Genomic DNA, 23,049 nt, shown 5'->3' with positions numbered 1-23,049 from the left:
CTACTTTTGATGGTCAATGAGAGGTTTATAGCGCTGATGACAAATTGTGGACTAGAGTTTCTCATGTCGCCTCTTAGGTAGCGTTTGCAGACAACCCCTTGGATGTCTGAGCTCCAAGATCTCACCATCGATCCGTCTGTTCTTCTTTCTTTCTTTTCCATCTCCCTTGTTTGCGTCGTCGACTGCTTGGGGTGTTCGAGCAGCGATGACATCTATGCATGTAGAACATGCCAATTTTGGTAGTTAAATGGCATGTATTAACGTAGTAGCCATGGATGATTGTAGAGTTAGTTTATGATGCATGTGGTTGTATGGATTTGGGCTTTGCTAAATGAGGTACCCGTCTGTGGCGTCGAAAATTTAAGAGGTGACTGGTCACTGTCCGCGAGCGCGCCCAGGCGTGTCCGTGGAGGTTTAGGGCGGGGGAGGGGGGAGGTTTTGCTAAGTATGGTTGTAGATGCTCTAATTATGATCACCCACGATAAAGATGCCATCTACCAACTTCGTGACATATACCCTCCTCCTTCACGTGCCACAAGATAAGGATCAAGATTGTCCAGGACATAAGGATCGCTCAGACGCTCGTGAACCCTAACACCGTCGCCATTTTCTACTTACCCATCGCTCAGACGCTCGTGAAACCCAACACCGTCGCCATTTTCTGCTTCCTCATCTCAGACCCCTCATTCGCCCTTCCTTCTACCCCTCTCGTCTCCTCCCAAGGCACCACGGCTAAAGCCACATGACTACCAAGGACGGGGGCTACGAGGAGGTCCATGTGGTCGGCGGCAGGGCCGTGCTCGGTGCTGGTGGACACCTGGATCGAAGACGACTGATCTGTCCGGCGTATCCGCCTCGCTCTACAGTGTAGTCGTGTGACCGATGGTCGTGTTCACCTGGTGGTTCCTGATCTGGATCGTGCGCCTTCACTCTTCCTTGCTCGGTGTACTCCTCCGTACGGACTTGCCGGTCTTCGATATAGATGGGAATTCAGATCAGGAGAGATCCCTAGCCGGACTTGCTCGGGCATGATGGTGGCGATGCCTGTGGGCGCTGTTTTTTATCCATGGAGACGTTCGTCAGATCTGCTTCCACCTCCATCATGTCATTTGCCTCCTGGTGAAAAATCTTAATCACGGTGGGCAGCGATGGCGTCTCTGGCATCATTCCCTTCTTGAAGGCTCTGCCCTGAGAGATAGCTGTCTAATGGACACCATTGGGTTGGTGTTGGTGGCGATCTGAATCGGGACGTGGTGCGGTGTGACATCTACCGTGTCGAGGACAGTGAGTTTCAACACCGTGGCGCTGCGTGTCTTGGCGATGGACGTGTGTTGATGGACGCATGTAGGATGATAGCGTTGTCTGGCGTCGTGGTCGCATCGACGACAGTTGGACCTAGCAAGGTCAATGCGTGGATCTCTCCTAAGGTTGGAACAACGAAAGATGGCGGACGGACTTTGGATCATGCGCATGCAGTGCACGTTGAAAGTCTGCCAGACCGGTTGATGATCTCGGCTCCTCGCGGCTTGGCGAGGCCACCGGATTAGATGATGTGTGTTGGTACATGGCGAGGGCACATCATAAAGCTAGTAGGTGTCGCGACATAGATCATTGGGAAGGTGGCCTTGAATTGATCCATATACCTGTTTTCATCAGACGTTGTTGACTAATTTAATAAAGATGGTTGTGTGCATCACTTGATGCAGAGGCGAGGAATTATTCTGCTTTTTGAAAAAAAAGGATGAGTACATGGCATTCTTCTGTGCATTTCTCAACACAAACAGAGAGAAAAGCTACTATTTGTATTGGTAGCGGGTGGCAATGAAGTAAGCTTTATCATTCATCCAACCGTTGTTGTCTACAACAAGTACTATGGGTTTGAATGCATAGTAAGAAACGTAAAAGAGCACTCGGGCTATATAGCCTATCTCTTCTTTGTATCAATACTCGAACACCACTTAAAACTAAGTATAATACTTGATGGTGCGTTGTTCTCTCATTGTTTCTTTTCACGAGAGAACCACTTTGATCCCGTAGTCATGGGAGGCATAGGGAAACAGAGAGTCACATGTAGGATTGATTATTTTACATGTGGAATCCATACTCCTGCAGCACGTGCTCATGGAACTACACAGTTTTTTTGTTGGCTTGCAACAAGGGTTTGACCACCATTGTACACAATGTATAGGAGGACTGACTACACAGGTCTCAGACTCATCATTGTCATCAAGCATAAATCGTAGTATGCAGTCCCTATCTTCCTCGTGCCAAAATCAAACTGAAATGTAATACCGTACACTAAAGATATATGAAGAACTTGATGGTACAATGTTCTTTCCTTTTTTTCCTCTTCAAGGGGAACCAGTTCGAGCATGCCGTCGTGGGAGGCATAGGGAAACAATGTGCCACATGTAGCGTTGTTTTTCCAGATGGGGGTTATCTACCTCTATAAATGTCTAATAATAATCCATTACTAGCATCTTTTTGTTTCTACTCAACAAGCTCAGTTTGGCGCTTACTATGATTCCATATGCTACTTTGCAACACCTACTTGCTTACACTAGATAACCTATTAAAACTATTGATTGTTGTATGTTTATATATAAAACATGTTATTTAGAAGCATATTTAAGGAATATAATTTGTAGAGTAGGTGATCATGGATTTCATTTGCACATCCTCTTGGTCCTTTGGAGAATCAACCATTAGATTTGATGTGTTTTTTTAATAAAAATATTTTTGTTTTCATTGATGACTCAAATGATTAGAATTCAAAATTCTATAAACCTCAAGGGAGAACCAAGAGGAATGTGAAGGCATTGTCGATGAATTTCGTGATGGCGCAATCAATGATGAATTTAAATGCCTTCATATGGAAGACGGTCATATTTTTTTGTAAAATTATGTGCATATGGGATAGAAAATTTTCTTGTGCCACTTCTTAAGAACAAAATATTGTATAGGCGAAAGGCAATTGACTAGTACAACAATAGCCAAATTATGTGTGCCCGAACAAACATTGTTGTGGCCAAGATTTGTAATGCTTTTACTTTTTTTGGTGCAACATTTTTGAACTAGTTTAGTTAGCTTTGCAAAATTTAACAATAAGTCTTATATGAGTCTTAAAGAAAAATTATGCATGGTAACAGAATTTTTGGGAGAATTTTCTTAGAAGTTGACCCCCCCCCCCCCCCCCCCGAAGGCGACTAGGGAAAACCTTTCTCCCTCGATCTCCACCAATGAACCCGTGGATTTGCCCCCCCTCCGCCAGCCATTTCGGCGGCCGATGTTAGGGAAATGATTCCTGGTGCATTGACTCCAGCTAATAGATAGGTAGGGTTTTAGTCCTTGCGAGGGCCGTGTTCAGATGGATGACGACATTTCTTTTTCGAGTCAGTCTTGCAAGCTCCGATCCTCCTCTAGTTCAGGGAGTGTATAAGATAACACCCTCTTTTTACGGAAAGGTAAAAAAGTGCAAGATAACAAAGAGTCGTTAGAGCAGAGAAAAAAAAGAGTTAGCCATGCACCCAATATTTGTTTTTTAGGCAAATATATATTTTTTAAGAAAATTTTGAGGCAAAGAGATGTGTCTATTTTTTGTTTTGTTTTGAGTCTAGTTTTTTTTTTTGAGGATTTGTTTTGAGTCTAGTCAAGCCCCCCACACGTAGTGCGGCAGCCCAGCGGACCAATGCATCGGCCCGGCCCATTTGCAACCGAGGAAATCCCCCAAACCCTAGAAACTTCTGCTGCACCTATAAATCCCCATCAACGCCGCCTCCATAATCCCAACCCACAACGAATCATCCACCTGCGGCTCCATCCCCTCTCTCCTCCCTCCCCCGATCCACATCGCTCTTCCGGTTTTCGTTTGGATTTGCTTCTTGTTCGTGCTCCCTTCGATGGCTGATGAGAGTTTTGCAGCGGTGATGACAAATTTGTGGACTAGAGTTTCTGACGCCGCCTCTTCAGCGGCATCTGCAGACAACCCCTTGGCTGTCTGAGCTCCCAGATCACACACCATCGATACGTCGGTTCTTCTTCTTGCTTTCTTTCCCATCCGTGTTCTTCTCTGCTTGCATCTTTGGCTGGTTGTGGGGTGTTCGAGTAGCGGTGATGACATCTATGTGGACTAGAGTTTCTGATGCTGCCTCTTCAGCAGCGCTTTTGAAGACAACCCCTTGGCTGTCTGAGCTCCCAGATCCCCCAAAACCGACGCCTTTAACCTGTATCTTAGATCGATTTTTTGCTGATTTTTTCTTGGTTTAATTTAGTTGATGCGCGTGTCCATTACCTATTCCGGGGGATGATTTGTGTTCCTCACGGGGTAATGGCTCGGACGCTAGAAGCGATTCATGTGTGGTGATATCCTGATTGGTGGCGTTCTCAGTGCCAGCTTATCCTGGAAACGCCTCATATATTACCGAACTTGTATTACTTTCTTATATGTTTGTATTTGTGTTTTTGGGATCTAAATGATGCGAAACTACGAAAGGGAAATCGTCCACCGTGGCGACCATGTCAGTTCTTTCACATTGATAGGAAGATCTGATAGATTCCACACAACTCCTTTTTGTGTCTTTTTATTGTTTTTGATCTGTTCAGTTTGGATGTGGATGATGAGATCACAAGTAAAAATACAGTTATCCCTGTCTTACTTCCTCGGAAGGGTGCTGAGAATACTTTGAATCTGACACAATTTACTCTGCATTGCTTGACTTTTATTTCCTGTACTTTGGTTTTTGCAAGTGTGAAAGTTGATCTTGGCCGGTGATGATTAGTATTGGTTGCAGAACAGGCAACATAGATTGTCTGTGCAATGACGACACTTTCGAACTAGGACGGTCTGAGGCCACCTTGATCACTACACTGGTTCATCACTAATGTTTTTCTATTTTTCTGTTTTTGCTTCTGATGTTTGTGCTTGCAGGGGCCTTTCTACTGAAGGTATCATAGGCATTTGTATTTGGCGCTGGACAAGGAAAATAGGAATTGTCATTTTGTTTACATGAACTGTAGTCTGATTTTGTTCCATCTATTTGTATTGTAATTTGCAAGGATATGATTGGAATTTATATCTGTTCAGAGTGTTCCAACATTGTATTGGTCATTTGTTGAAATTACATATATTGGAAAACTTGTAAATCCAGATCTCTGCGGGATACAGCTATTGAGAGTTGGTTCTGATACAGCAATGTTCTACATATTATGCATATCAACTTACGTCAGTAGGTCACTTTTTTGACGGACAATACACCACATGGGTAATCAGACCTGCACTATGTGAGTTTCTGCTCAGAATCAGCCCAGTTACTACATGCTGTTGCTGTTCTAAGCACTCAATTAGGTGTTACAACTCAGATCAGTTGTTTCCTGGCTATTAATCAATTTAAATGATGGAGGGCCTTAGTAATGCAGGGTTGTGTTTATCCTGAGTAACTTTGGTGCGCATGGAGTAATTTGGTTCTTCATTTAGTTGGTATTGGCTAGGTCTGAATTAATCCCTTGAAACCAAAATTTTGTATTAACTGTTCAGGGAGTCTAGATCCCGCTTTGATTAACCCCAATGTTTCTGAAGAGTAGCATGAGTCGCCATCTGAAATCTCACCATTGGAAACATATTCCTCTGGGAAAATTCTAATGCATGAATAAGTTAGTAAGAACATTAGCAACAGAGCTGATAAAAACATAAGTTGCATCTGGTCAGAGCATGGCATGCGCTTTGATTAACCCAATGTTTCTGAGAGCAGCATGAGTCGCCTTCTGAAATCTCACCATTGGAAATATATTCCTCTGGGAAAATTCTGGGACACTTTCGTTATGGCTAAGGTTACATAGCACACCAAATCATCTCATCCAACAAGGCGATCTATGGTCTAAATTGCTCTAATTACCACCACGCTCCACCGCTGTACCATGCCACTGACGCCGCCCCGCTACCTTTCCCCTTAGTCTGGTGCCCCGCTACCTTTCCCCTTAGTCTGGTGCCTCACATTGTCATCTCCACAATTAGTGGGCGCTAATGCTCCTTCAAGCATGTTGCCGCCGGAGGTCTTGCATCTAGCTTTGTTTTGTTAGTATTTTTCTCAGTGACGTGCTTCAAATTTTATTCGGGTGTGTGCTTCGACCGATTACCTGGTAATTCTTGATTTTCACTCCATATGTGAATGGTTTAGCTAGCTCTTGATCAATATCCTTCAGTACATAGTTTGTAGCAAATGGTTGTAAGTAGTCTCAGATCGACTAACAGTATTGGTGGATACTAAGTACCACTACCAATCATCAATCATAAACTATACCAATTCTATATTAGTTCTAGAAAATAATATGATACAATAGAAAAAACTCAAATATAAAAAATCACAAACCTATATTGTTGTATTCTTGGCAATTCTGATTGTACACTGAAACTTAGGTGCTTTTGGACAGCTCATTGTACAATAAAATGATGTGCCTTGCATTATCATTTTTCTTGCAAATGAATAAATTAAGAGCATCCAACCCTTAAATTTATCTGCCTAAAGATTGATGTCCAGTAAGTTGAAATGTGCACTGCTTAATTGTTTGTTTACGGCCTTGGCGCTCTTCACGTTGCTCGAAAACCTGATCAGCAGCACACCGACATGCATCAGGAAGCCGACGGACAACCAGAGCAGGAAGGCCTGGAGCTTGAGCTGCAGCGACAAGGACAGCTTGGGCGTCAGCTGAAAAAACAACAGTTCAAGTGTTCAACCAAGTGTAAGTTTGCAGTCAGTCAATGATTGCAGTTCTACAATGACACATTCAGATTTTAGCATCCAAAGTTAGATAATAACATGGAAAGAATCTCTGAAACTTATTTACAGGGAAGAGAAAATGTCACAACTATTTTACCTCCAATGGTTGAACGCTCTTCTACCTTCGGTTCAAATCCTCAGGCTATCTGAAGCACCATAGATTTAGTTTGCAAGCAAAAGGATCACACAACCTGATAGTGCGGGTAAGTTAAATTGTGCGACCGAGATGTCAATCAGAAAGTTGTTGGTCTCTGATTCTCTGAAACTTGATCCTTATGTAACTGCCCATTAGTCAATATTGTTCACGTTCCAAATTCTTGATTGGACTTTTGGTCTGTTTCAAATACTAGTACATGATATCCAGGTCCAAAGATAAGTAACAGCCTATTTGAGCAAGTTGGAAACACATCTTGGATTTGTAGTAGAACTTCCCTAGTGCATTGGGATATTGACCTGGTCCTGGAGCCCTGGAGGTACCGAAGTGTGTGCTGTTTTTCAACTCAACCTTGATCCTGGTGGTCTTCTGACTGTTAAAAGACAGTATATGCCTCACAAGCTCAGGACATTCTCTCTATATAATGTAAGGCGTACTTGTCATATAGGCTACCTATTCCTTTTCTTTTTTCCTGATTTCTTTGCATGTTATGCAGCCAACTTTAGCAGTAATGTTGGGCTAATAAAATTGAGAGCCGTGCTATGTAATGGCACGAAGAGGACACTGAAGGAGGTTTTGCAAGTGCTTCCAATTTAAGTATTCATCTTCTTGAATCCAAGTACCAGAACATTCATCTTTATCTTGAGGTATGGTTTGCTTCCAGGAGCAGTTTCTTAGTTAATGCATCATTGAAGTGTTATTGATTATATTGTCATCTATTTTGGGTTTTGATCACGCCTTCAGCTTCTATTTTACCTCCTAAATTTTCATCATTGAGTTGTCGTGAGTATTAATGAAAATCTGTGTTTGGGTGAAAGTCATAAATTTGCTTCCTTTTAGGCATTTTTGTGTCCACGAATGGAGGATCGTATACTTGTGTTTTGGGTCCATTCTACGAGTCTTCATTGTTGCATAGTCATTTAGCCGTGGGGGCGGACCGTAGGCATCATTGTGTTTCAGATCAGATATGAATGAACTATGATATTTTATTTTTAAGATGGAGATTTGTGCTTAAGTACTAAACTACCAATCATATAGATTTATTCTTGCCTTCTTGTACGTGAAGAGGAAACCAGAAGTTTAAGGTTCCTTAAGAATTTTCCTTATGTATCATCTTCACCTATTTCCCTTTTTTATTTTTGGCAATATAAACGATGCCTTATGTTTGATGTTTCAGACTTAGGAACGTAGGGAGAAGAGTGGACTATGGATTCAGAACAGAACCGGCTTGACCATGGCACATCTTCACCAATGAGTCATGTTGTCGGCACCAATAAAATTCAAGCTTGTCTGTGAAAATGAGGAGAGAGAGCGGTTGTATGTGGATGAATCAATAACCCATGTACAAGCTCCAAGGTAAAATGAGAGCAACCTTGTACATTCTCTCAGACTCTCATCACCCACTGGATAAACTAAATACACTCTACTGGAATAGTTGTACAATGCGTTATTGGTTAGTGATATGATAAATTTACCAACAAACAGATTACTGGAGATGCTCTGCTCCCCTTTTCCATTTTATCTTGTGCGAATTTAAAGCTGACATGAGTGTCATTCTTTTTGGTTTCAACATGTCTTCTTTATTGGTAAAAAGCACATTGGATGTATTTCAATTTGAGGTGACTAAGTGAGCAGCCATAATTCAATTAATTATAGATTACCCAGTGGGACATAGATAGTGCATTTGAAAGAAAATGTGATGTAGATAATGCATCATAGATATTACACCAGTTTAAACTGAAGAATGACACGGAATGATTCTACGAGCAAAGATTGTCTTTCCGCAAAGACATCCATTCCACGTGCACGCTTACTAGTGCACCCTGAAATTCTCCATGCCTCAATGCAACATTTATTGTCCAGGAAGCAAAGCAAATGATGAAATTAAAGCTATTAATACATAAAGAATAAAGAGTGCATATTCTAGTTCAAGTCATTATACATTGTTGCATACTTTTACATCTCCATAGAATGATATCACTCTTCACCCTAGAATATTTTTTTGCTCACACCTACAGGATAAGCTTTTGTTTGTTGGACGTGTTGCTAAACCTTGAGTAGCAGCCTAATATCAACGCGTTGAACCAATATGTGAGGCGAAGTAGGACTTGCCAAAATACCTTGACAAGACTAACTGATCATACAACACCCCTACACCGAAGAATGCACCGAATGCAATCACAAAGGCCACCTTGTAGTCAGCTTGTTTTGCGGACGGAATGATGGGTTGATGTGCTTCTGCTGAATTGCATTTTTGAGTGAGAGCAGAGCCACACAGCTTTGGGTTCCTGTCGAAACTAGAATTCTGAAATGTATCAAACTGGCCTCCAGATGGAATAGGCCCTTCTAGGTTATTGTTTGAAATGCTGAACGCCGAAAGGAAGTGCAGGGCATTCAATGCAACTGGGATAGCACCTGCGAGATTGTTACTGGACAGGTCTAGCACCTGTAAGTTTGTGAGGTTGCAAACCGAATGTGGAATCTGCCCGGATAGCTTATTAAAACTGAAATCAAGAACAACAAGCGCTTTGAGCTGTCCAATCTGCGGGGGAATTACACCTGTCAAGCAGTTGTTCCTTAGATTCAACACTGCTGGGAAAGATGTAATGGTACGGTATTCAAGTGATGGGCCATTGGTAACTGTCAGATCAAAGACCCTTGGGTTCATATGAGTTATGTTCTCAGTTGATTTTAGCATTGGCATCTCCATCAAGGTTAACGGGATTTGTCCTGTTAGTCTGTTGGTTGACACATCCATATAAAAGAGATGACTTAGAGAGTTGATCCAGCCTGGTATTGGTCCAGTGAGACGATTGCCACATAAAAGTAACACCTGCAAGTTTGCAGCCCTTGATATCCATACAGGTATTCTGCCGGAAAATTGGCAACCTTGTATATCGAGAACCTGAAGATTTCCAAATCCATCAATTGTCTCATCCTGTGGGAGGATCTCTCCCCTAAAGTTGTGCCCAATAAACAGTGTGCTCAGGTTCTTGCTGCTCTTAAGGATCTGAAGTGCATTTGTGATGTTTGTGAAATTGTTTTTGCCAAGTGACAAGAAGGACAGATGCTTCAGATTACCTATTCTGGACGAGAGCTGCCCGTGTAAGTTGTTGGTAGATAGCCGCAGCGCTGTCAGATTACTGCACGAGTATATGCTTTCTGGAACTGTGCCGGATAAGTTGTTGGAATCTAGATCTAAAGTTTTTAGTTTTGGAAGATTGGAGAAATTGACATTGGTAAGTTCTCCACTAAGTTTGTTTCTCTTCAGGTCAACTGTTATGAGATTTGTGCAGTTGCTGAGGGCATATGGCAGCTCCCCTGACATATTGTTGTCGTTCAAATGGAGATTCTCCAGTCTCTTGAACAGGCCTATATAATCTGGTATCTTGCCACTGAATCGGTTCCCTCCAAGATCAAGGGTTACGAGATTTCTGAGGCTGACCATGTTTGCAGTATCAAGAACTCCATGTAAATCATTGTTTTGCAAAGACAGGTATTCCAACGAGGTTGCATTGAAGAGTTCATCTGGGAGCGTTCCACTGAGGTTGTTATGCCCGGCCTTGAGCTCTCTCAGCTTGGAGCAATCACCAAGTCCTGGGGGGATGCTGCCGCTAAATTTGTTGAAACACAGATCGAGCACAGCGAGGGATGGTGAGCTGTTACAGAATTGAGCTGGTACCCGCCCAATAAAGTTGTTGTTGCTGGCATTGAGTGCCATCAGATTCTCCATTGCTTTCCATGTGGCGGATGGAAACTGTCCTGCAAATAAGTTGCTTGAGATGTTTAGTACCTGCAACTGTATAGGCCTGGCAGGTGGTGAAGATGACAGCTGACGGAGTGTTCCGTTGAGCTGGTTAAGGCTGACATCGAGGAAGACGATGCTGCTGGAAGACAATAATTCCCGGGGCAGGCCACCGGACAGCAAGTTTTCAGAGAGATCGAGGTGCTGCAGCCCGGTGAGGGCGCCAAGGGACCGTGAGATGTGCCCCTTGAGGCCCTTCGAAGGCAGCGAGACATGTCTGACCATCCTGTCTTGCTTGCAGGCGACCCCTTCCCACTTGCAGCAATCCGTGCCATTCCGCCATGACGAGGATAGGCCACCGTCTTGAGAGAGCTCGGCAAGGAACCGGAGAAGGGAGTTCTTCTCTTGCTCCGTGCAGGAACTGGAAGGAGAGAGCAAGCAGAAGACCATCAACACAAGAGCAACGCCAAGGTAATGCATCTGCAATACCTTGCTGTATGTTTTGCTGTGCAGCTGAAGTTTCTTCATGGTATATTTTGGTGAAGCTAGCATGGGAGCCAAAAGCTTATGATGTCCTCTCACTGGATATAAAGCATCAATAGAGGTCTAATCGTCAAGGAGGACGAGGATTGGGGGTAAATAAGGAAGCAGATCGTGCTCCCATTTTGTCTATCCCTTGTATTGTAGTCGCCACAAAGAAATTTGGGTCAAGAAAATAGGATTTTACACAACTGCCCCCAGCCCACCAGGCAGCTTCCTAGTTAACACTGATGTTTAACTGTTATAATCTACTAACAAGTCGCCCAACCTTCCTGAATACCTTCCTTACAAAAAATAAATAAAATGATTTTTTAAAGGGTAAATAAATAAAATGATTTGTAGATTGTGTAGTCATCGTTTGACTTAGTCCTTGCCTGAATTTTTAAAACATGCCATAGCTTACTTGACCTGACATCACTTTGCTTGCCGGCTTCACTAAACAAATCTAACCACTTCCCACTAGCACTTCACTAAACATCTCTTCTTGCTGAATATGATGGCAATTTATTTTTAGACCATGGATATTTACTTCATGTATGATGGCAATTTATATTTTATAAAATGTGTCAATTTTTTTATCTAACCATGAAAAAAAATCCTTTTTGAACATGGAAAATTTTACACTATGACCATGGCAAATTCATATTTACACCATGTGAAAAAAAATTAGACCATGACAAATTTAATTCATGTATGTTAGCAAATTTATTTTTTAAAATCGTGTCAATATTATTTCTTCTAACATTGATTTGTTTTTTCAACATGCCAAATTTTATATTTAGACCATGTGAAAGAGAAAGACTATTATTTGTGTTGGTAGCGGGTAGCAATGAAGTAAGCTTTATCATCCATCCAACCGCCGTTGTCTACAACAAGTACTATGTGTTTGAATGAATCATAGGAAATGTAAAAGAGCACTCGGACTATATAGCTCTTAGACTTTTCATTCACCATCAAGGCATCAGTCTCATTCTATAGGTCTCTCTTCTTTGTTCAAAACTCGAACACCACTAAAACTAAGTAGAATAGTTGGTGGTACGCTGTTCTCTCCTTGTTTCTTTTCAAGGGAGAACCACTTTGATCCCGTAGGCATGGGATGCATAGGGAAACAAAGAGTCACATGTAGAATTGATTATTTTACATTGGGGTTTGATAGGCCTGCAACATATGCCCATCGAACTACACAGTTTATTTGTTGGCCTGCAACATATGCCCATCAAACTACACAGTTTATTTGTTGGCTTGCGACAAGGCTTTGAATACCACTGTACGCAATGTATGGGAGGACTGACCACATACATCTCAGATTCATCATTGTCATCAAGCATAAATCGTAGTATCCAGTCCCTATCTTCTTCGTGCCAAAATCAAACTGAAATGTAATATCACCCACTAAAGATATATGAAGAACTTGATGGTACAATGTTCCTTTCTTGTTTCGCTTCAAGGGGAACCAGTTTGAGCATGTCATCATGGGAGGCATAGGGAAACAAAGAGCCACCTTTAGCATTGTTTTTTCAAATGGGGGTTATCTACCTCTATAAATGTCTTATAAGAATCCATTACTATCATTTTTAGTTTCTATTCTACATGCTATGTATGGTGCTTACTATGATTCCATAGCTACTTTGCAACACCTACTTGCTTACACTAGACAACCTATTAAAAACTATTGATTGTTGTACGTTTATATATAAAACTTGTTATATTTATTAGCATATTATAAGGGGGGCCTTTTGTCCCTGTTGGAGCCACCAACCGGGACTAAAGGGCCGGCGGTGGCACAGCCGCGGGGCAGGGGAAGTTTAGTCCCACCTGGCTTGGCGAGACGTGCCCACACTGGTTTATAAGCCCAGCTGCGGCTAAGCTGTTGAGCTCATCTCTAATGCAGGCAGTAAATACGCCTCCACATGTGCCTTATCATGGACCTTGGACCGGGATATCATTTGTAGTTACCATTGGAAGTGTGTTAGGATTGACGTATAGTAGTGGCAGACTCTGGCAGGCTGAATGGCCACTTGTGTGATGCTTATGTGGACTGGTCTGTCGAACAGAATCCGGTTGTGATTTGGGGATTGAAGGTTTAGTCGAATAGTTTTGTAGTATCTTGTTTTGATGATCTTTACTGTATTTATAGCTGCACTTCAATTCCTTTGTAGTCTCTGCAACTGTACGAGTATTTGTCATCGATCAGCGTAGATGCGCGAGTTTGCATTTTACCCAGATATATCATCATTATTTTCATTAAACCGCATGTTTAACCAATATTCTCGCTTTGCAACAGATAATCTGAATGCAGTTTCCCCAGCGGTATCGTTTTGCTTGAGCCCCGGTTGTCAGAGTCGTCGGTGGGTCCACGGCAACACGGACGGCCAAGTGATCGAGAAAGGCGTGGCATGGGTATGCCCAGCTGGTGCTCGAGCGTCCTGAGCATGGGTGGCTAACGGTCGTCTCCGGTAAATGATTGTGATATTTGCTTTATAATATAAAACGGGGCGAAAGCCTTTTTAGGTAATGATTGTGATAGAATGGAATCAGGCTACTTGCTTGCCAGTTTAGCTGAACAGTCAGTGGTAAGAATTGTATATATTTCTTTGGGGTGTAACAGTTTCTGATCTAATTTTCAGATGGTATCATTTTCATGCTCTTCAGTAGTAAAGCAAAGGGTAAAAATGCTTGCACAAAGGAGCTTCATATATAACATAGAAAGGCTGGTTTATTTGGTTGGCTCTGATGTAAGTTGTGCCTTTAATAGTGTTGGAAGTCTCTTCTGTCCGACTCGAAGCTACTTCCTCCGTAAAGAAATATAAGAGTGTTTAGATCACTAGGGAGGGAGTAATATACACATTCGTGAGACAACTCATGCAAGTAAACAAGACCAATTAATTTGTTTAGAATTGAGATCGAGTGAGAAACTAGAGACAAACACCATGATGTAAAAGTAAACTCTTGTTCTCATTGATGATGGGATTATACATATATATAGCCCCTGAAGGGGTGCGACTGAAGGGATGTGAGGCAATCGCCTCGGTTAGAAAAAGCAGGGATTAATAGGATTAATTAAATCCTAACACTCCCCCTAATCCATGCTTGTTAGTGTAAGTATCATCATCTTGAGAAGCTCCTTCAAAAACCCTGTGGGAAAAATATAAGGAGATAGGTGTTCCATATGTTGCTAAAACTCCTTCAAACCCAGTGGAAAAAATAAGGAGAAAATGATGCAACATATATAATGGTTATTGTCTCTTTTAACTCAATACAAGAAAACCCATAGAGTTTAGAGGACAATAAATATGTCGTATATACTTTCCTAAAAACCCCGGTGGGGAAAACAGTAAGTATGACATATGATCTCATGTTGATATTACCTCATTAAAAACCTTCATGAAGGGAAAAAGAGTATAATATGATGCATTGAACAGGAACAATTCAGGAAGATACTCCCCCTAATTCTTGCAAAAATTTGAAGCTGTCACATACCAAAACATAGAAGTTGGTAGAGACCCGCTGAACAAATCAGTCGCATGATTTGACTTGCAAAATATGCAATATAGTGATATTGCTTATTATGTAACCTGTTTGCATCCGGGCAACACAAGAAACATTATCGTTGAGATAATGGTTGGTGAATGTAGCCATGAGGTCTATTCCGAAGACTCTTCATGAGAGGGCTACCACACCTAGTAGTAAGGATGACAATTTTATCCATGGACATGGATACCCATGGATATCCGACCCGAATGGATAGGGTTTGGATATGCTTTTGTGTCCATGGGCGGTGCCCAAAACCGACCCGATTGCTCGTGGGTAGGACATTGATATAATCTTGTACCCGTGGATATATCCAAACCCGACCAGATAGTATGACTTATTGGGCAAAAATATGCTATCCCTACCCCACAGTCACATGTCCTGCTGCAATTTTACATTTTGTTATCTAAAACATGCAAAATAAATTGCACAATTCCCGTCGTAACTTTTAATAGTTGACATTCAATCCCATCCATAACATACTCCAACACCCATTCTCTTATTTTTATCTCCTTATTAAATGACTCGTCATTCTCATCTATTAGGAAAAAAATTTCTAAATGATATTTGGTTGTTAGTGGGCGTTGATTTACCATAAGTTGTTGTTTACCGTAAGTGAGGCCTAGCCTGCCATGAGCTAAAGATTGGAAGAGCTTATGTTAACATTGTATTATGTCTTATTTATATGTCTTGAGAGGACCCAATGGATATCCAGTGGGTATGGATATCCGACGGGTTTGGACATGGACACAATTTTTCATCCATGGATATTTTCATGGTTTAGCAAAGACTATCTTCATGGATATGGATATGAATTAGATATTATTCAACCCGGTCCAAACCCGACCCATTGCCATCCTTACCTAGTAGGAACACTAAACTTGTCTATGATTTGACATAGTGGGGATCTGATCGATGTATCCAATGATATTGGTGTTCAGATTTCTCCAAAACTGAAAAACCAGGACAAGATGTTTCACGCCTTGGAGATATCGAAAGATATTCTTGATTACCAACCAATTGTGTTTGGTCGATCCAATGGCATATGGAACGTTGAGTCCCAATATCTCATTTCCATCATCTCTTGATCTAAAATAGATCTTTCTCTATGTCTAGAGAATGAACTAGCATGAGAGTTATGGACGGATAAGATTTGTCCACAATGAATTTCTCCAATATATTTTGGATATAGACAACATAGTATACCATAATGTATGAACGAAGGTGCTCAAGTTGTAATAACAAACGTTATTTTGGTTCCCAAATCCTTCATTTTGAAGTCCGTCACTTAGATGATTACATGTGTCATCATTGCAGACACACAACACATGGATAATCATCATTGTAGGAGTAATACTTGTGTACAAGGATCTCACTACATCGGTTGTACCATATGTACCGACAACAATAAGCCGTATGATGGCTTACTGATTTTACACAATGTATGTTGCATTTTGTATTTCGATTCAGAATTGGGATTCCGTTGGAAATCAATCATGTATGTCTGAATCTAGTGATTCACATGGACATGTGATCACTACATCTATCAACCGCAGCGATAAATGATTTTGAACTGCCAATGATATAAGTTATCGGAATGAGATTCCTGTTGGGGAACGTAGCAGAAATTCAAAATTTTTCCTATGAAACACCAAGATCTATCTATGGAGAGACCAGCAACGAGTAGAAAGAGAGGAGAGTTTGCATCTACATACCCTTGTAGATCGCTAAGCGGAAGCGTTCAAGTGAACGGGGTTGATGGAGTCGTACTCGTCGTGATTCAAATCACCGATGATCAAGTGCCGAACGGACGGCACCTCCGCGTTCAACACACGTACAGCCCGGTGACGTCTCCCACGCCTTGATCCAGCAAGGAGAGAGGGAGAGGTTGAGGAAGACTCCATCCAGCAGCAGCACAACGGCGTGGTGATGATGGAGGAGCGTGGTAATCCTGCAGGGCTTCGCCAAGCACCTACGGGAGAGGAGGAGGTGTCACGGGAGGGAGGGAGGCGCCAAGGGCTCAGGTATGGATGCCCTCCCTTCCCTCCACTATATATAGGGGCAGGGGAGAGGGGGGAGGCGCAGCCTTGCCCCCTACTCCAAGAAAAGGGTGCGGCTAAGGATGGGGAGGAGTCCATCCTCCCCAAGGCACCTCGGAGGTGCCTTCCCCCTTTAGGACTCTTCCCTTTTTCCTTTATCTTGGCGCATGGGCCTCTAGGGGCTGGTGCCCTTGGCCCATGTAGGCCAAGGCGCACCCCCTACAGCCCATGTGGCCCCCCGGGGCAGGTGGCCCCACCCGGTGGGCCTCCGGGACCCTTCCGGTGGTCCCGGTACAATACCGATGACCCCGAAACTTGTCCCGATGGCCGAAACAGGACTTCCTATATATAAATCTTTACCTCCGGACCATTCCGGAACTCCTCGTGACGTCCGGGATCTCATCCGGGACTCCGAACAACATTCGGTAACCACATACAAGCTTCCTTTATAACCCTAGCGTCATCGAACCTTAAGTGTGTAGACCCTACGGGTTCGGGAGACATGCAGACATGACCGAGATGTTCTCCGGTCAATAACCAACAGCGGGATCTGGATACCCATGATGGCTCCCACATGTTCCACGATGATCTCATCGGATGAACCACGATGTCAAGGACTCAATCGATCCCGTATACAATTCCCTTTGTCTATCGGTATGTTACTTGCCCGAGATTCGATCGTCGGTATCCAATACCTTGTTCAATCTCGTTACCAGCAAGTCACTTTACTCGTTCCGTAACACATCATCCCGTGATCAACTCCTTGGTCACATTGCGCATATGATGATGTCCTACCGAGTGGGCCCAGAGATACCTCTCCGTTTACACGGAGTGACAAATCCCAGTCTCGATCCGCATAAAACAATAGATACTTTCGGAGATACCTGTAGTGCACCTTTATAGTCACCCAGTTACGTTGTGACGTTTGATACACCCAAAGCACTCCTACGGTATCCAGGAGTTACACGATCTCATGGTCAAAGGAAGAGATACTTGACATTGGCAAAGCTCTAGCAAATGAACTACACGATCTTTTGTGCTAGTCTTATGATTGGGTCTTGTCCATCACATCATTCTCCTAATGATGTGATCCCGTTATCAACGACATCCAATGTCCATAGCCAGGAAACCATGACTATCTATTGATCATAACGAGCTAGTCAACTAGAGGCTCACTAGGGACATATTGTGGTCTATGTATTCACACGTGTATTACGATTTCCGGATAATACAATTATAGCATGAATAAAAGACAATTATCATGAACAAGGAAATATAATAATAATACTTTTATTATTGCCTCTAGGGCATATTTCCAACAGTCTCCCACTTGCACTAGAGTCAATAATCTAGTTCACATCGTCATGTGATTAACACTCACAGGTCACATCGCCATGTGACTAATACCCAAGAGTTTACTAGAGTCAGTAGTCTAGTTCACATCACTATGTGATTAACACTCAATGAGTTTTATGTTTGATCATGTTGCTTGTGAGAGAGGTTTTAGTCAACGGGTCTGAACCTTTCAGATCCGTGTGTGCTTTACAAATCTCTATGTCATCTCCTAGATGCAGCTACCACGCTCTATTTGGAGCTATTCCAAATAACTGTTCTACTTGGAGCTATTCTAAATTGTTGCTCCATTATATGTATCCGGTATCTCTACTTAGAGCTATCCGAATAGGTGTTAAGCTTGCATCGACGTAACCTTTACGACGAACTCTTTTACCACCTCCATAATCGAGAAAATTCCTTAGTCCACTAGTTACTAAGGATAACTTTGACCGCTGTCTGTGAGTCATTCTTGGATCACTCTTGTACCCCTTGACTGACTCATGGCAAGGCACACTTCAGGTGCGGTACACATCATAGCATATGAAGAGCCTACGTCTTAAGCATAGGGGACGACCTTCGTCCTTTCTCTCTATTCTGCCGTGGTCGAGCTTTAAGTCTTAACTTCGTACCTTACAACTCAGGCAAGAACTCCTTCTTTGACTGGTCCATCTTGAACACCTTCAAGATCATGTCAAGGTATGTGCTCATTTGAAAGTATTATTAAGCATTTTGATCTATCCTTATAGATCTTGATGCTCAATGTTCAAGTAGCTTAATCCAGGCTTTCCATTGAAAAACACTTTCAAAATAACCCTATATGCTTTCCAGAAATTCTACGTCATTTCTGATCAACAATATGTCAACAACATATACTCATCAGAAATTCTATAGTGCTCCCACTCACTTCTTTGGAAATACAAGTTTCTTATTAAACTTTGTATAAATCCAAAATCTTTGATCATCTCATCAAAGCGTACATTCCAACTCCGAGATGCTTACTCCAGTCCTTAAAAGGATCGCTGGAGCTAGCATACCTTTTAGCATCCTTAGGATCGACAAAAAACTTTCTGATTGTATTACATACAAACTTTCCTCACGAAAACTGGTAAGGAAACTCGTTTTGATATCCATCTGCCAGATTTCATAAATACAGCTAATGCTAACATGAATCCGACGGACTTTAAGCATCGCTACGAATGAGAAAATCTCATCGTAGTCAACTCCTTGAACTTGTGAAAAACACTTCGCCACAAGTCGAGCTTCATGGACGGTGACATTACCATCCACGTCCGTCTTCTTCTTAAAGATCCATTTATCTTAATGGCTTGCCGATCATCGGGCAAGTCCACCAAAGTCCATGGATCCGTTCTCGGATTTTATGGCCTCGAGCCATTTATCGGAATCCGGGCCCACCATCGCTTCTCCATAGTTCGTAGGTTCATTGTTGTCCAGCAACATGACTTCCAAGACAGGATCACTTTACCACTCCGAAGTAGTACGTGTCCTTGTCGTCCTACGAGGTTCGGTAGTGACTTGATCCGAAGTTTCATGATCAATATCATAAGCTTCCACTTCAATTGGTGTAGGTGCCACAGGAACAACTTCCTGTGCCCTGCCACACACTAGTTGAAGAGACGGTTCAATAACCTCATCAAGTCTCCACCATCCTCCCACTCAATTCTTTCGAGAGAAACTTTTCCTCGAGAAAGGACCCGATTCTAGAAACAATTCATATTGCTTTCGGATCTGAATTAGGAGGTATACCCAACTGTTTTGGGTTTCCTATGAAGATGCATTTTATCCGCTTTGGGTTCGAGCTTATCAACCTGAAACTTTTTCATATAAGCGTCGCAGCCCCAAACTTTTAAGAAACGACAACTTAGGTTTCTCTAAACCATAATTCATACGGTGTCATCTCAACGGAATTACGCGGTGCCCTATTTAAAGTGAATGTGGTTGTCTCTAATGCCTAACCCATGAACGATAGTGGTAATTCGATAAGAGACATCATGGTACGCACCATATCCAATAGGGTGCAACTATGATGTTCGGACACACCATCACACTATGGTGTTCCAGGCGGTATTAATTGTGAAACATTTTCCACAATGTCTTAATTGTGTGCCAAAACTCGTAACTCAGATATTCATCTCTATGATCGTATCATAGACATTTTATCCTCTTGTCACAATGATCTTCTACTTCACTCTGAAATTACTTGAACCATTCAATAATTCAGACTTGTGTTTCATTAAGTAAATATTCTCAACATCTACTCGAATCATCTGTGAAGTAAGAACATAACGATATTCACTGCATGCCTCAGCACTTATTGGACTGCACACATCAAAATGTGTTGCTTTCAACAAGTTGCTATCTTGTTCCATTTTACTGAAAGTGAGGCTTTTCAGTCATCTTGTCCATGTGGTATGATTTGCAAATCTCAAGTGATTCAAAATCAAGTGAGTCCAAACGATCCATTTGCATGGAGTTTCTTCATGCATATACACCAATAGGCATGGTTCGCATGTCTCAAACTTTTCAAAACGAGTGAGTCCAAAGATCCATCAACATGGAGCTTCTTCATGCGTTTTATACCATTATGACTTACATGGCAGTGCCACAAGTAAGTGGTACTATCATTACTATCTTATATCTTTTGGCATAAAAATGTGTATCACTATGATCGAGATTCAATAAACCATTCATTTTAGGTGTAAGACCATTGAAGGTATTATTCAAATAAACAGAGTAACCATTATTCTCCTTAAATGAATAACCGTATTGCGATAGACATAATCCAATCATGTCTATGCTCAACGCAAACACCAATCTCGGTGGTAGAGGGAGCGTGCGATGTTAGATCACATCAAACTTGGAAACACTTCCAACACGTATCGTCAGCTCACCTTTAGCTAGTCTCCGTTTTATTCCGTAGCTTTTATTTCGAGTTACTAACACTTAGCAACCGAACCGGTATCCAATACCCTGGTGCTACTAGGAGTACTAGTAAAGTACACATTAACATAATGTATATCCAATATACTTCTATCGACCTTGCCAGCCTTCTCATCTACCAAGTATCTAGGGTAATCTTGCTCCAGTGGTTGTTCCCCTTATTACAGAAGCACTTAGTCTCGGGTTTGGGTTCAACCTCGGGTTTCTTCATTGGTGCAGCAGCTGATTTGCCGTTTCATGAAGTATCCCTTTGTTCCCTTGCCCTTCTTGAAACTAGTGGTTTCACCAACCATCAACAATTGATGCTCCTTCTTGATTTCTACTTTCGCGGTGTCAGACATCGTGAATACCTCAAGGATCATCTTATTTATCCCTGATATGTTATAGTTCATCACGAAGCTCTAGCAGCTCGGTGGCAATGACTTTGGGGAAACATCACTATCTCATCTGGAAGATTAACTCCCACTTGATTCAAGTGATTGTTGCACTCAGACAATCTGAGCACAAGCTCAATGATTGAGCTTTTCTCCCTTAGTTTGCAGGCTAAGAAAATCGCCGGAGGTCTCATACCTCTTGACGTGGGCACGAGCCTGAAATCCCAATTTCAGCCCTCGAAACATCTCATATGTTCCGCGACGTTTCGAAAACGTCTTTGGTGCCTCTACTTAAACCATTTAACTGAACTATCACGTAGTTATCAAAACGTGTATGTCCGATGTTCGCAACATCCACAAACGACGTTTGGGGTTCAGCACACTAAGCAGTGCATTAAGGACATAAGCTTTCTACTGATCGCATAATCGCTACTATCAACTTTCAACTATAATTTCTCTAGGAACATATCTAAAACAGTAGAACTATAGCGCGAGCTACGACATAATTTGCAAAAACTTTTTGACTATGTTCAGGATAATTAAGTTCATCTTATGAACTCCCACTCAGATAGACATCCCTCTAGTCATCTAAGTGATTACATGATCCGAGTCAACTAGCCCGTGTCCGATCATCACGTGAGACGGACTAGTTAACGTCGGTGAACATCTTCATGTTGATCGTATCTACTATATGACTCATGCTCGACCTTTCGGTCTCCGTGTTCCGAGGCCATGTCTGCACATGCTAGGCTCGTCAAGTTAACCCTAAGTGTTTTCGCTGTGTAAAACTGTCTTACACCCGTTGTATGTGAACGTAAGAATCCATCACACCCGATCATCACGTGGTGCTTAGAAGCGACAAACTGTAGCAACGGTGCACAGTTAGGGGAGAACACTTCTTGAAATTTTGTAAGGGATCATCTTATTTACTACCGTCGTTCTAAGCAAACAAGATGCATAAACATGATAAACATCACATGCAATCAAATAGAGTAGTGACATGATATGGCCAATATCATATAGCTCCTTTGATCTTCATCTTCGGGGCTCCATGATCATCTTGTCACCGGCTTGACACCATGATCTCCATCATCATGATCTCCATCATCGTGTCTTCATGAAGTTGTCACGCCAACGACTACTTCTACTTCTATGACTAACGCGTTTAGCAATAAAGTAAAGTAGTTTACATGGCGTTCTTCAATGACACGCAGGTCATACAATAAATAAAGACAACTCCTATGGCTCCAGCCGGTTGTCATACTCATCGACATGCAAGTCGTGAATCCTATTACAAGAACATGATCAATCTCATACATCACATATATCATTCATCACATCCTTTTGGCCATATCACATCACATAGCATACCCTACAAAAACAAGTTAGACGTCCTCTAATTGTTGTTTGCATGTTTTACGTGGCTGCTATGGGTTTCTAGCAAGAACGTTTCTTACCTACGCAAAACCACAACGTGATGTGCCAATTGCTATTTACCCTTCATAAGGACCCTTTTCATCGAATCCGTTCCGACTAAAGTGGGAGAGACTGGCACCCGCTAGCCACCTTATGCACCAAGTGCATGTCAATCGGTGGAACC

The 23,049-nt window shown here is 42.2% G+C and overlaps 1 long non-coding RNA gene, 5 other non-coding genes and 1 pseudogene across 6 annotated transcripts; 6 read left to right on the top strand and 1 right to left on the bottom strand.

The window, feature by feature from the left end:
- Positions 1-3,784: 3,784 nt before the first annotated feature.
- LOC123158873 (uncharacterized) lies at positions 3,785-9,534 on the top strand. Its single transcript, XR_006479370.1, has 5 exons — positions 3,785-6,735; positions 6,843-7,353; positions 7,424-7,574; positions 8,105-8,283; positions 8,946-9,534. It is a non-coding gene; the product is annotated as an uncharacterized lncRNA (long non-coding RNA).
- LOC123163411 (small nucleolar RNA Z157/R69/R10) lies at positions 3,915-4,009 on the top strand. The gene has a single exon (XR_006481880.1). It is a non-coding gene; the product is annotated as a small nucleolar RNA Z157/R69/R10 (small nucleolar RNA).
- Positions 4,102-4,198, top strand: LOC123163410 (small nucleolar RNA Z157/R69/R10). Its single transcript, XR_006481879.1, has one exon. It is a non-coding gene; the product is annotated as a small nucleolar RNA Z157/R69/R10 (small nucleolar RNA).
- On the top strand, positions 4,290-4,420 carry LOC123163452 (small nucleolar RNA snoR80). Its single transcript, XR_006481906.1, has one exon. It is a non-coding gene; the product is annotated as a small nucleolar RNA snoR80 (small nucleolar RNA).
- Positions 4,606-4,698, top strand: LOC123163366 (small nucleolar RNA R38). Its single transcript, XR_006481873.1, has one exon. It is a non-coding gene; the product is annotated as a small nucleolar RNA R38 (small nucleolar RNA).
- LOC123163446 (small nucleolar RNA snoR20a) lies at positions 4,764-4,850 on the top strand. The gene has a single exon (XR_006481900.1). It is a non-coding gene; the product is annotated as a small nucleolar RNA snoR20a (small nucleolar RNA).
- LOC123158871 (receptor-like protein 2) lies at positions 8,031-12,857 on the bottom strand (annotated as a pseudogene).
- Positions 12,858-23,049: the final 10,192 nt, after the last annotated feature.

The sequence above is a fragment of the Triticum aestivum genome, chromosome 7B (genome assembly GCF_018294505.1).
Source record: "Triticum aestivum cultivar Chinese Spring chromosome 7B, IWGSC CS RefSeq v2.1, whole genome shotgun sequence".
Taxonomy (NCBI): domain Eukaryota; kingdom Viridiplantae; phylum Streptophyta; class Magnoliopsida; order Poales; family Poaceae; genus Triticum; species Triticum aestivum.
Note: the sequence above shows the minus strand (reverse complement) of the source record. Positions and strands in the feature narration are given on the sequence as shown.